General features: G+C 57.4%; 1 protein-coding gene and 1 non-coding gene across 2 annotated transcripts in view; one reads left to right on the top strand and one right to left on the bottom strand.

The window, feature by feature from the left end:
• Positions 1 to 12115, bottom strand: part of GNA12 (G protein subunit alpha 12) — a 40415-nt gene that overhangs the window by 17440 nt on the left and 10860 nt on the right. The gene's annotated exons all lie outside the window — the stretch shown is intronic.
• Positions 4193 to 4297, top strand: LOC114227910 (U6 spliceosomal RNA). The gene has a single exon (XR_003614004.2). It is a non-coding gene; the product is annotated as a U6 spliceosomal RNA (small nuclear RNA).

Below are 12115 nucleotides of genomic sequence, written 5' to 3'. Positions count from 1 at the left end.
TCTGTCTGCTGGGGATGTAGATTTTGGGTTTTTTTCTGGTTTTACTGGACGGACACCAAAAATCGCAAACGCTGTGATCTCATTCCCCAATACGTTTTGTTAATTTAAGTCCGAGTCAAGCCAGCCTTCTCGGATGAGCCGTTCCTCACGAAGCTGCCCTCGGAAAGCGCCGCGGCCGACACGTGGGGTGCGGGTGCCTGCCGCCTGTTCTAGCCTGAAGGGACACGGAGGAAGCGGGCCGGGTGTGCCCCCTCGGACAGGCGCCTGCTCCGGAAGCGGGTTTTGCTGAGACCCGAGGCGGTGGCTGGCCGCGGGCCCGCCCAGATGGAGACCCGCGCCAGAAACGCACACAGGACGGTGCTGGGTCCCGGGCGCCGCTGCTCAGAGCTGACCCTGCGGAGGCACCTTCTAATGCAGGGGTCGCAGGCAACGCGATAAAGGAGAGCAGCCCGCGGACAAAGGGTCCCCAGAGCTCGATGGCAGACTGCTGGCCTCCTGGTCCAGTCCCCTGCTCACCCCCCCCACCCCCCCCCCCCCCCGATTCCTCTCGGGAACAACGCCTCGTTCCCATGGACCGGCTGCTCCTCACCAGTCCCTCCTCTGGGAGCCGCCCACATGCAGCCTCAGGGGGGGGCGTCCCGCTCTGCTCCCCACACGCCCCAGCAGCAGAGCGGAGCCCCTTTCCTGAAAACGGCCGCTCCACCCCCAGGCGTGGGCCTGGGCACGTCATGGGGACCAAAGGCTCGGAGGTCACGGACACGCCATCTTTCCAGGCCTTGCGCTTCCGACCAAGGCGTCGAACGGGCAGAAGCAGGGACCCCAAAGGCGGTTTGAGCCGCTCCAGCCACACGCCGCCGCCGTCACACTGCCCGCCCCGGAACAGGCTGCTCAGTGCCCACCGCCACTGGCTGGCTCCACCTCGGACCGGGCGGGCGCAGTACCGTGCCCCTGTCACAGAGGGGACGACGCAGCTCGGCTCAGGGGCTCAAAGCGAGTGCTTGCTTTAACCCATGTTCTTCCTGCACCTCGCTGGGAACGTCGGGGAGACGGGAGCAGGGGCAGGAGGGCTGGCTAAGAGCAGGCACGGACTTTAGAAGCAGAACTGAACTGAGCTGGGAGGACCCAACATTTCCGGGTCTCTCTAGAATGCTTTTTAAAATAATTAGATCTAGACGTAGGGATATGCTGAATGCCTGGCGAACTCATAGATGATGAGTTCAGACCCTGCTTTACAAACAGCGAACGCCTCCCTCACACGCCCTGTCAGAGCAGCGTGGCCGAGACCCCCCACCGGGGCTGTGGGCAGCGGGACGTGGCCAGTCCCCACTGAGATGTGTTAGAAACACACAGTGCATTTCAAAGACTTCGCATGAAAAATAAATGGAAATTCTTTAAATTTTAAATATTATTATGTGTTGAAATGATAATATTGTGGATATTTTGCATTATTAAAATACATCATTTTACTTATTTCTTTTACCTTTCTCAATGTGGGTAATTTAAAATATGTGTTTTTTAAATTGATTTGAGAGAGAAGAAGGGAGAGGGATAGAGAGATAGAAAGGAACATCAATGACACACAAACATCCATCGGCTGCCTCCTGCACACCCCCTACTGGGGATCGAGCCTGCAACCAGGGCATGTGCCCTGACTGGGAATCGAATCCATAACCTCTTGGTTCATGGGTCAACGCTCAACCACTGCGCCACACCAGCCGGGCTTACTGTGGGTAAAGTATGTACGAGGCTCACTTTACATTTCTGTTGGACCGCACTGCTGTGCGGGAACGTTAAGCGCCATGTCAGTCACCGGTGACGGGCACTATACTTTCCGTCCAGACCGCGCAGTCACTGCTGACTGACGATATACAATTTAAAAAATTATGTTCTTCTAGTAATAAATTTTTAAATAATTTGGAGATCATAAAAGAATGGACCTAAGTATTACTTGTTACAAACAAAATGTTTAATGAATCTTATTAACACACGGTGTACACAGAAATGACTGCCCTGGGCAGGTCTCACAGAATCTTGTAACTTGTTTTGTCACCTTCCTGGCGGTATCTCGCCCAAATCGTGCTGCGTTCTCTTCGTAGCCTCTTTACAATGTCTTCGGACTGTGACGCTCTTCCCGTTTCTGCTGCAGTTCGTGACGAGACGTGAGGTGTATTGACCGCACTGCGACTTGGGATTTCTCCATCCCGACAATTAGCGAGATGGACAGCTAACTGCTCCCGAAACTCTGTGCTACTCACATTCTTCTTGCTAATATTTTTAAATGAAATATGAGCATTGGGAACAGTATGTAGTAGGAGCTCAAAGGCTGGCTCTTTACACCCTTCCATGGGTTTTGTAACGGGTTATTGTGGGCGCTCATTGGTCAGAGAGATCAGCTGCTGCTTCTCCTGCATTAGGATCCACGACGACTTTGGTGTCAAGTAGTGACCTGATCTAGTTCCAGCATTCACCAGCTCTGACGTATGTTTTGTTGGAAGAAGTAATATGTCCCGCTTACCTCTCCATTTTAAAATGGTTATTCCTTTTTTGTTCTCTTTTGCTATAATTTCTCCCCGTTTCAATTTTTTTGACGTGACTTCATGAGGATTTCCCCGTCAATCTGAACGTAATGTTCCTACTAAATGAGTATTGTTATCGAGTAATTTACACGCTAAAGCTAAACTCGTGTACCAGTGTCTGTGTACGTGTGTCCCTCATTGAATACATCTCTGCAAAGAGACACGACAACATTAGTTGGTGTCGTATTTTCTTTTTCTAAACTTCTCCCTGCATGTACACGAAAGGCATGCGTGTACCAGATCCGCAGCACAACTTAAATTATTTAAAATGAAGCTCGTTTCTTTCCGATGACAAAAATACTATTTTTTACTGTAGGAAGTAGAGGAAACAATTACACAGAGAAGCGAATTAAGCCTCACAAACATCACTGCTGGAGAGAACTTCTGTTAACATCTGAGAATATTCGTCTCATTCCGTCGATGACAGTTCACACTCATGTTCCTCCGTGTTAGGTTCAGGTGGCGGCACAGAGGGAATGAGACGAACATTCCCGCACAGCCAGCACGATGCCCCCGACGATGCCCGTGCCGCACACGTCGCCGCGCCTCTCCTGCTCCGTACCTACCGATCTGCACGGCTCAATCCCTTCACCTCCTCACCTGGCCCACCCCGCCCGACACGCCAGCCTGTTCTCTGTTCTCAAAAACATCGCTATCTCGAGAGAACGTCTGAGATCTGAGAACGTGCTGGGTCTCGTCCCGATGGAATCTCTGTGACATTAACCTTTCGCGTGGCTCAGGCTCTGGTTGGCCACCATCACGTCCCACCTGGATTCCTGCAAAGCTTCTCGCTGCTCTCCTCACGTCAGCTCTTGTCCCCTTCGGTCATTCTCAAACCAGCCACCATCGCATTCCTCCGCAAACCCCACCCGACTCCCTCTCATGAGGGTAGGCGCACGGGTCCCCACAGAGGCCCACTGCACCCGGCCCGCTGCCCCCGACCCCGCGCCCGGCCCGCTGCCCCCGACCCCGCGCCCGGCCCGCTGCCCCCGACCCCGCGCCCGGCCCGCTGCCCCCGGCCCCGCGCCCAGCCCGCTGCCCCTGACCCCATGTCCAGCCTGCTGCCCCTGACCCCGCACCCGGCCCGCTACCCCTGACCCCGCGCCCGGCCCGCTGCCCCCGACCCCGCGCCCGGCCCGCTGCCCCCGACCCCGCGCCCGGCCCGCTGCCTCTGACCCCGCGCCGAGGCCTGGGTCTCAGGTCCCTCGGGGCGGCCCAGGGACCAGCCTTTCTTTCTGCCTCTCAGGCTGCGGCCACGATTCCTGACGGCAGAGGTGGGGCCGCGACAGTCAGATCTGCCTGGTGCCAGGGCGGAGCCACCGACAACGCCGACACCACTGCCGTCCACGGCTTCCCACCGGAACCCACGGCTTCCCACCGGAACCCACGGCTTCCCACCGGAACCCACGGCTTCCCACCGGAACCCACGGCTTCCCACCGGAACCCACGGCTTCCCACCGGAACCCACGGCTTCCCACCGGAACCCACGGCTTCCCATCGGAACCCTGGCCACACGCACGCGCATCGTCTGTGAGGCGGGGCGTTAACATAGTCTGTGCTTTATGTGAAAGCCGGTGAGTGGCCATGGGTCTGGAAATCCCTTCTAGAACTCCTCTGTGCTCGCCTCGGCAGCACATCTACCGGAACTGGAACGGTAAGAGAAGATGAGCACGGCCCTGCGCAGGGATGACACGCAAATTCGCGAAGCGTTCCATATTAAACACACAAGGACTCTCCTGTTCACGGACCAAAGTGAAGAGAAAAGCCTGTTTGCAGGAAAAGCTCAGCCACAGAAACAGCGCGACTCACTGCGGCAAGTAAGTTAAAGCGGCGGAGCGACGGGCCAAGTTCACGTAGAAGCGCCGGCCCCCGGGGCAGCCCGTGTGACGCAAGCGCACTGCGCCCAGCAGCCCAGCTCACACCTGGTGGGGAGAAGCGCTGACAAAGGGCCGCCAGCCGGAGGAGAGCTTCCCGAACCAGCTGCCGCCCGCTCAGGGACGCGGGGAGCACACAGCACGCGTTTCCGTAGCTCAGGATCCTCCTAGTCCTGATGGAGCGGTAATCACACTGAAATGCAGGTCCCACACGGCGGGGGCCAGCAGGGGCGGCCAGGTAACAGGAGCCCCCGGGAAGCAGGGCCCGGGTCCCTGGCAGGGGGCGGGCAGCCTGCAGGTAAAGACCCCGGAGGGACAGCGTCCGGCACAGCCGCGTGAGGGGACCGCAGCCCCGACAGCAGGTGAGACTCGGAGGAGCAGACCAAGGACGCCTCGCCCACGCTCCTGGGCTGGGCCTGGGGACTGCTCCCAGGGGCCAGGCGGCAGCTGCACCCCAGACTGGCGGGCTGGGTTCCCCTGGCAGGGCGACCTGGCTCACCCGCAGCTCCGGGGTCACGCCGTGTGCAGGGCAGAGAGGCCCCCAGGGCGGAGGGGTGTTCCCAGGCTCCGATGGGGGACACACTGGCTTTATTGCTAGATGCGGGCTACGGCATGGGCACTGCGGTAACTTCCAGCAAACGTCTGCTGACTGCGCAGCCCCATCCTAACGCAAAGCTCCCCGGGAACCACCTTCTACAGCAGTGATGGCGAACCTATGACACGCGTGTCAGCACTGACACACGTAGCCATTTCTGATGACACGCGGCCGCATGCCGAGGATGAAACATTTGCTGCTCCTGAGGATGAAACATTTGCGACTAGAGTCTTGGAGTTAGTTTTTTCCTCAAAGTGACACACTACCCGAGTTATGCTCAGTTTTTTGGCGAAGTTTGACACACCAAGCTCAAAAGGTTGCCCATCACTGTTCTACAGAAACCTTCTCTAGCCCTGGCCAGTGTGGCTCAATGGATAGAGCATCGGCCTTTGGAATGAAGGGTCCCGGGTTCGATTCCGGTCAAGGGCATGTACCTTGGTTGCAGGCTCCGACCCTGGTCAGGAGCATGCAGGAGGCAACCAATCGATGTGTCTCTCTCACGTCGATGTTTCTCTCTGTCTCTCCCTCTCCTTTCCACTCTCTCTAAAAATCAATGAAAAAAATATCCTCAGGCGAGGATTAGAGAGACGCTGTCAGCGCTCTCCTGACGGATGCGCGGCCTGCTGCAGGCTCACGGAGCTTTGAGAAGATCCCCAGGTCCCAGGTGTTCCACAAGACGGGCTGGGAATCGAGCGAGCCCGCCACCCGCAGAGCAGGCTCGGTGCTGCCCAGAGCAAGGCCACGTGAACGAGCCGCCCCAGCGCCTTCGGGAGTCTGTGCCAGCGTGGGGGGGGGGGCGGGGAGATGGACGGTGCAGGATCAGGCCGCGCTGTGACGGGGACGACGCGCAGAGAGAACTGCTTTCCCGGCAAGCGAGCCAGTGACTGCGCCAGGAAGCCGGGCCTGTAGCTCCTCCTGCAGCGGCGGCCCGGCCACCCTCCAGTCACCTGAGTTCCCGAGCCTCCCTCAGCGAGGCTGGACGCCACGCCCGGTGAGCGGTCTCTTCCCCTGCCAAGCGCCAGCCGGAAGCACCAGGTTAGACCACCTTCCTGCGGAGAACCCTGCCCTGCGTGTTCTTAAACCATGAAAATACTCGGTTTAGGAGATCACTAAAATTATGATTTGTTCTTCCAGACATTTTTCCTCTGAAAGTATTTATTCGTACATCCAACCAATGCCTGATGCCCACCACGTGCCGGTACCAGGCCGGGCCTGAGGCTCAGGGGCACGAGACCAGGGCTGACATCAGGGCTGGGACTGAGTCAAGTGTGGTGCTGGGACCACGATCAACCCCGAGCCCTGTCCACTCCAGCTCACAAGGTCAGCCGCACTCCCTCCACTCGCAGCCTGTGGGCATGCGTCTCACTTAAACCTGCGCATCTCCGCCTGCTCCTGGCGTGACTCTGGGATGCTCTCCTTTGGCGGTTTTTGGGCCTCACCAGCCAGGTGTCAACGCCGCTCCCCGTCTGCGCAGCACCGCAGTGCCCTGTGGCTTGGCCACCAACGGCCGGCACAGCCTCACCGCCAATCTCAGATTTCAGGCGGCCCTTCTCCAGGCCCCGGGGAGATGAAAGACAGGGACCTGCAAAGGCGGCAAACAAGCCCCTCCCCCTGCGCAGGGTCTGTGCCTCTACCGAAGGCCCCGCCTACAAAGACGCCCCTCGAGGGCCCCACCGTGCGCCCCGACCTCACACTCCCTGGACCCCAGGTGGGTCAGAGATGAGAAGCAGCCATCTTTCGGGAGCACAGCACCCGCCTCTACTGCGCCCTGAAGCCACCGCACTCCTGTGGCTGTTCCTCCAGCATCGCAACACCACGCCGCCCGACGCATCGCGGCTTTGCTGGAGCTGGAGGGGCCAGCGCCCGGCCCCAGGCGGCCTCTCCCTCCATGTACACCGCAGTTACCCCGGGGACGGAGGCGGAGGCGCGAGGGAGCCGCTGCTATAAAAAGGCTGCTTATCTCTTAAGTCTGGGCACCGAGGACAAGTGTGGGCTGAGGACAGCGCCTCGGAGCCGAGGTCTCCCAGCTGAGGTCGAGAACTCGCCCGGTTTGGGGGGGCTGGGGGTAGTGCTGGGAGGGAGCAGGACGGGGGCTGGGGGGGCACGACAGAGAAGAAACGAGAACTAGGGAGGTGGCGCTGATCCTTTGGTCTGGGTCAGCTCACAGAACCTCTGCCGCCGAGAGGCACACAGCTGTTCCGGGAGGGGCCCCGCGCTCCGCCACCCCTCCACCAGCGCCCGGAGCGGCATCGCGGCGGCCCCGGACCTCAAAGCGGCCTGCGTTCCGGTCGGCTGGACGCGCAATTACCGAGGAGATAGAGCTTTCAAAAGCATCTGTGAGCACAAAGCAGGAGCTGACCCACAGCTCTGACGTGCAGGCGGCGGTGCCGACGGAGGACACGCAGGGAGCGAGGACACGCAGGGAGCCGCCGAGAGAGGCGCCTGCAGGTCTCCTCCCGGGAAACCCCGCGCTCAGAAACGGAGCCGTGGCCTCACTCCTCACTCCGCGTGCTGAAGGTCACTGTCGTGCCCCAACATTTACTTACGTTTTTTTAAAAATATGTTTTTATTGAGTTTTTAGAGGAGGGGAGAGGAAGAGAGAGAAACATCAATGAGAGAGGAACATCATCGGTTAGCTGCCATCAGCACACCCCTCCTGGGGATGGAGCCGGGCATGTGCCCTGACCGGGGGTCATGGGTTGACAACCAGAGCCACACCAGCCGGCTACCACTGATGCATGTTTTATACTCAATTCGCGCCTGTTCCTGGCGATCTCTCCTCGGTGCCAACGGTGTGAGGGGCACTGCCCTGCCACGGGAAAGGCGTTCACACCCACTCACACTGCATCCAGCCGCTCCCCAAACAGCCTCTCATTCCCATCACCTCTTGGGTGACCTGTTGGATTCTCTTACGTTAGCGGTGGGGGGTACACCTAGTGTCTTTTCTCTTGTGTTTGACTGGCTGGAGTGCCCAGTACACCTTGAAATCACCGATCGGCACTGGCGTCCTGGGCTGCAGTCGGAAGTGGGAATGTCTGTGCCAGGAACTGCCAGCTCACGCCAGCACCACGCAGGCTCTCACTCGCGGGTGTCTGTGGCTGAGTGTAAGTGACTTCCTCTCGGATCACGTCATTTATATAAAACCAGTAGCCCTGCCCTGGCCGGTTTGGCTTGGTGGATAGAATGTCAGCTACCGACTAAAGGGTCCCAGGTTCGATACCGGTCAAGGGCACATGCCCGGATTGCAGGCTAATCCCCAGTGGGGGGCGTGCAGGAGGCAGCCGATCAATGATTCTCTCTCATCATTGACGTTTCTATCTCTCTCTTCCTCTTCCTTCCTCTCTGAAATCAATAAAAAATATATTTAAAAAAAAACAACAAAAAAACCCTAGTAGCCCTGTGCACGAATCTGTGCGCCAGTAGGTCACTGCTGCCCTCCTGTAGCTCTCTGCCCGCTGCCCTGCCCTCCTGTAGCCCCCCCCCCCCCCATAGCTTGCTGCCCTGTCCCGTCCTGTAGCTCTCTCTGCTGCCCGCTTATAGCCTGGTCGTTATGCCTCAGGGTGTAACAGATAATTAGCATATTCCTCTCTTATTATTTAGGAGGATACGTTAAAGGGCAGGATCAATATCAAAACAATTTGGGAATAAAAGCCATAATTAATGAAACAATCACCTGAGTATAAATTTACAAAAGCAATATACAAGAAAAATGACTAACCATGTATATTTATTATAATATATTGCTAATTAACTATAAAAACACGGGGCAAAGTTCTTTTTTAGGAGACTTAATTAAAGATTTAAGTCTTTTCATCTACTTCAAAAACACACTTAAAACATTTTCCTTTTCCCCAATAATTTAAGAATGTCATTAAAAAACATGAGTGAGGGGGTGGGGGGGCAATGAGAGGATAAAGACATAGGTAATACCTTAATCAATAAAGAAAAAAAAAAAGAAAGTAACAGAATGTTGCAGCCATTCCCAAATAAAGCACTATCTAAAAAAGATCCTTAAAAAAAATAAAAACACGAGTGAGAGCCCAGCCGGCGTGGCTCAGTGGTTGAGTGTAGATCTAAGAACTAGAAGGTCATGGTCAAGGGCACAGGCCTGGGTTGTGGGCTCGATCCCCAGTGGGGGGCGTGCAGGAAGCAGCGGATCAATGATTCTCTCTCATCATTGATGTTCCTCTCTCTCTCTCCCTCTCTCTTCCTCTCTGAAATCAATAAAAATATATTTTAAAAATATAAATAAAAATAAAAACACGAGTGAGACGAGAAAGGGCGCCCCCCGCGGGAAGCGGGCTGCTGCAGCGGGCACAGGAGAGGGAGCTGGGCACTTGGGCTTTCCTTGAAGTTACCAAGAATTAAGAAACAAGACACATTTCCAATTAAAAAATACGCTGAAGATGCTGTGGCCTCCTCAGCAAATATTTACACACCCCAAAAATACTCAGGATCACAAAAACCCTGAGCAAGCCTCAAACCACAAATTAAGTCACAACGCCTACAATTCCCGGTGAAAACACCCGGGGACGTCAGAGGAGTGCACACAGGAGAGGGGTCTTAAGTGATCGCTGCTGATCACGAAATCCACTCCCAGGGACTCACACTGTAACGCCAGATCGCCACGCAGCCGCTACAGAACGCCCTCGGCGGAAATCGCATTTAAAACGGGACCCCCCCACCCTGTTCCTCAGAAGCGGGCACGCGGCGTGCTGCTCTCCGGCTTTCCTCCAGGTGGTTACACAGGCCCGGGCCACGGCTGTCCCGCACCGCGAGAGCGTGTGTGCTTCTCCCCGAGCGTGGCACCGTGTCCCACGGGGGTTTCCGTGTGGTTCTGCTCACGTGTAAGCATGACACACCAGGTTCAGTTCCCAAGTCCACTTCCGATGTCCCCGCTCAGGAGAAACTAGAGCCGCCGGGAGCCTGTGCCCACCTAAGCACGACTCCCATTCGTTATTCTTATTTTTTAATTTTGTTAGTCCTCACTCAAGGGTATTTTTTCCCATGGATTTTTAGAGAATGGAAGGGAGGGGGAGAGACAGAGAGAGAGAGAGAGAGAGAAACATCGATGTGAGAGAGACACATCGATGGGCTGCCTCCCACACACACCCTGACGAGGGTGGGGATCGAGTCTGCAGCCGAGGTACACGCCTTTGCCTGGAATTGAACCCGACACCCTTCAGTCCGAGGGCTGACGCTCTAACCACTGAGCCACACCAGCTAGGGCCAGACTCCCATTTCTTCAAGAGACGAGCCTGAGGAGACGACCCACGCCCGTGTCACCAGCTCCCGCCAGACGAAGTCGCACGAGAGCATTCTGCGCACGGGGCTCTACGCTGTTACCGCACGGCGAAGCCCGCTATGCGCCGTGGGCCGCAGCAGCTGGGATCCTCTTCTTTCGCCCCGAGTGACATGTCTTTGAAAGATGAGGCTGGACCATACGAAACTGCCGTTTTTTGGGTGAAGAGGGTCACAGATGAGAATTTCACACGGTTCAACCTCTGTGCACTGGTGCTCCTCCCCCGACTGCTCCTGGGAGGTTTTCTATTCACATGTGAGAGCATTTAGAACACACACACGTGTGCACCCATCCCTAGACTGAGCTTATAACACTGGCTGCAGAGGGGAGAGCTGGGTGTTCGAGGCTCGCTGGCCCGGCTGGACAGACCCCGGCGGGCACCCAGCTCAGAGCACCTGGACACAGGCAGGCACGCTCCTGGGGGCAGGCGGCTCGGGGGACAGACCGAGAGGCTGAGTCCCTCGTGCTCACTCCTCCTCCCAAACTCCGTGGCCCAGCTGCTCCCCCTGGGAGCCAAGGGCGAGGGAAGGTGAGGAAATGATGGTGGCTGGAACGCCTCCCGTGGACACATGAGGCTGGAAGCACGCAGAGCCACCTACGGAGGGCAGGTGCTGCTTCTTCCAGCAGGCGGCTCGGGAGCGTGTGCACGAGCACGCGCGCACACACACACACACACACACACACTCACAGCACGCATACCGCACAAACACGTGCACACACAGCACACATGCACATGCACACACAGCACGCACACACAGCACGGACACCGCGCTCTCACACACACACACACACAACACACACACTCACAGCACACACCCCGTGCTCTCTCTCACACACACATGCACACACATGCACACACATAGCACAGACACCACGCTCTCACACACACAGCACACGCACACATGCACAGCATGCACACACACACATGCATGCACAGCACACACAGTCACAGCATGCATACTGCACTCTCACACACACACACACACAGCACATGTGCCCACACGGTGCTTGCTGACCAGGCTTCCTGAGATGCTGACTTTTGCTGAGACACCTGCTTGGACCGGCATGTCCGGGGCGGGGGGCGCTGGAATGGGCTCACACAGCCTCCTCACGCTGCAGTCGGTCAGGTAAGCGCCGTAAGAGGTAAACGGCGTCTCTGTCTCTCAGTTCCACTGGCCTCTCGGGGAGCTCCCCCCACCCCCTCCACTTGCACCGTTACAGCCTGCTCGGCCTGACCTGCCATCGCCACCAGGAAGACATGCCCTTCCCCTGGGCGAGGGCAGCAGCACACGCCACGGCAGTGAGGGCCTCGCTTCCTCGAGACCACCTGCTGCCCACACAACAAACAGTCTGGTCACCTCAGGTGTGCCACAATGCCTGGTACGGCACTGAGTGCCAGGGGGTAGCCCTGCTCAGCCTGCCCGGGGGCTCCGTTGGTTGGGCGTCGTCCCGAGCACTAACGGGTGCTGGTTCGATCCCCGGTCAGGGCGCATGCGGGGCTGCAGGTTCGATCCCCGGTGTTGGGGTGCAGGAGGCCGCTGGCCGTGCTCCGCTCGCACACCAATGCTTCTCTCTCCCTCCCCCTCCCTCTCTCTCTAAAATAAAATACACTAAGAGCCCTGCGCACAGTGCTGTAAACCTGCACGGCCACGCCTCTCCTTCATCCACAGGAAACCAGCAGGGAGAGGACTTTGAGGTACTTCCTCCCTTTCCCGTCGGTAAATGTCAGGTCTCTTGCGTGGAACACCGCATCTTGTCTACAAAGACG

Source organism: Eptesicus fuscus, chromosome 6 (assembly GCF_027574615.1).
Source record: "Eptesicus fuscus isolate TK198812 chromosome 6, DD_ASM_mEF_20220401, whole genome shotgun sequence".
NCBI lineage: Eukaryota > Metazoa > Chordata > Mammalia > Chiroptera > Vespertilionidae > Eptesicus > Eptesicus fuscus.
Note: the sequence above shows the minus strand (reverse complement) of the source record. Positions and strands in the feature narration are given on the sequence as shown.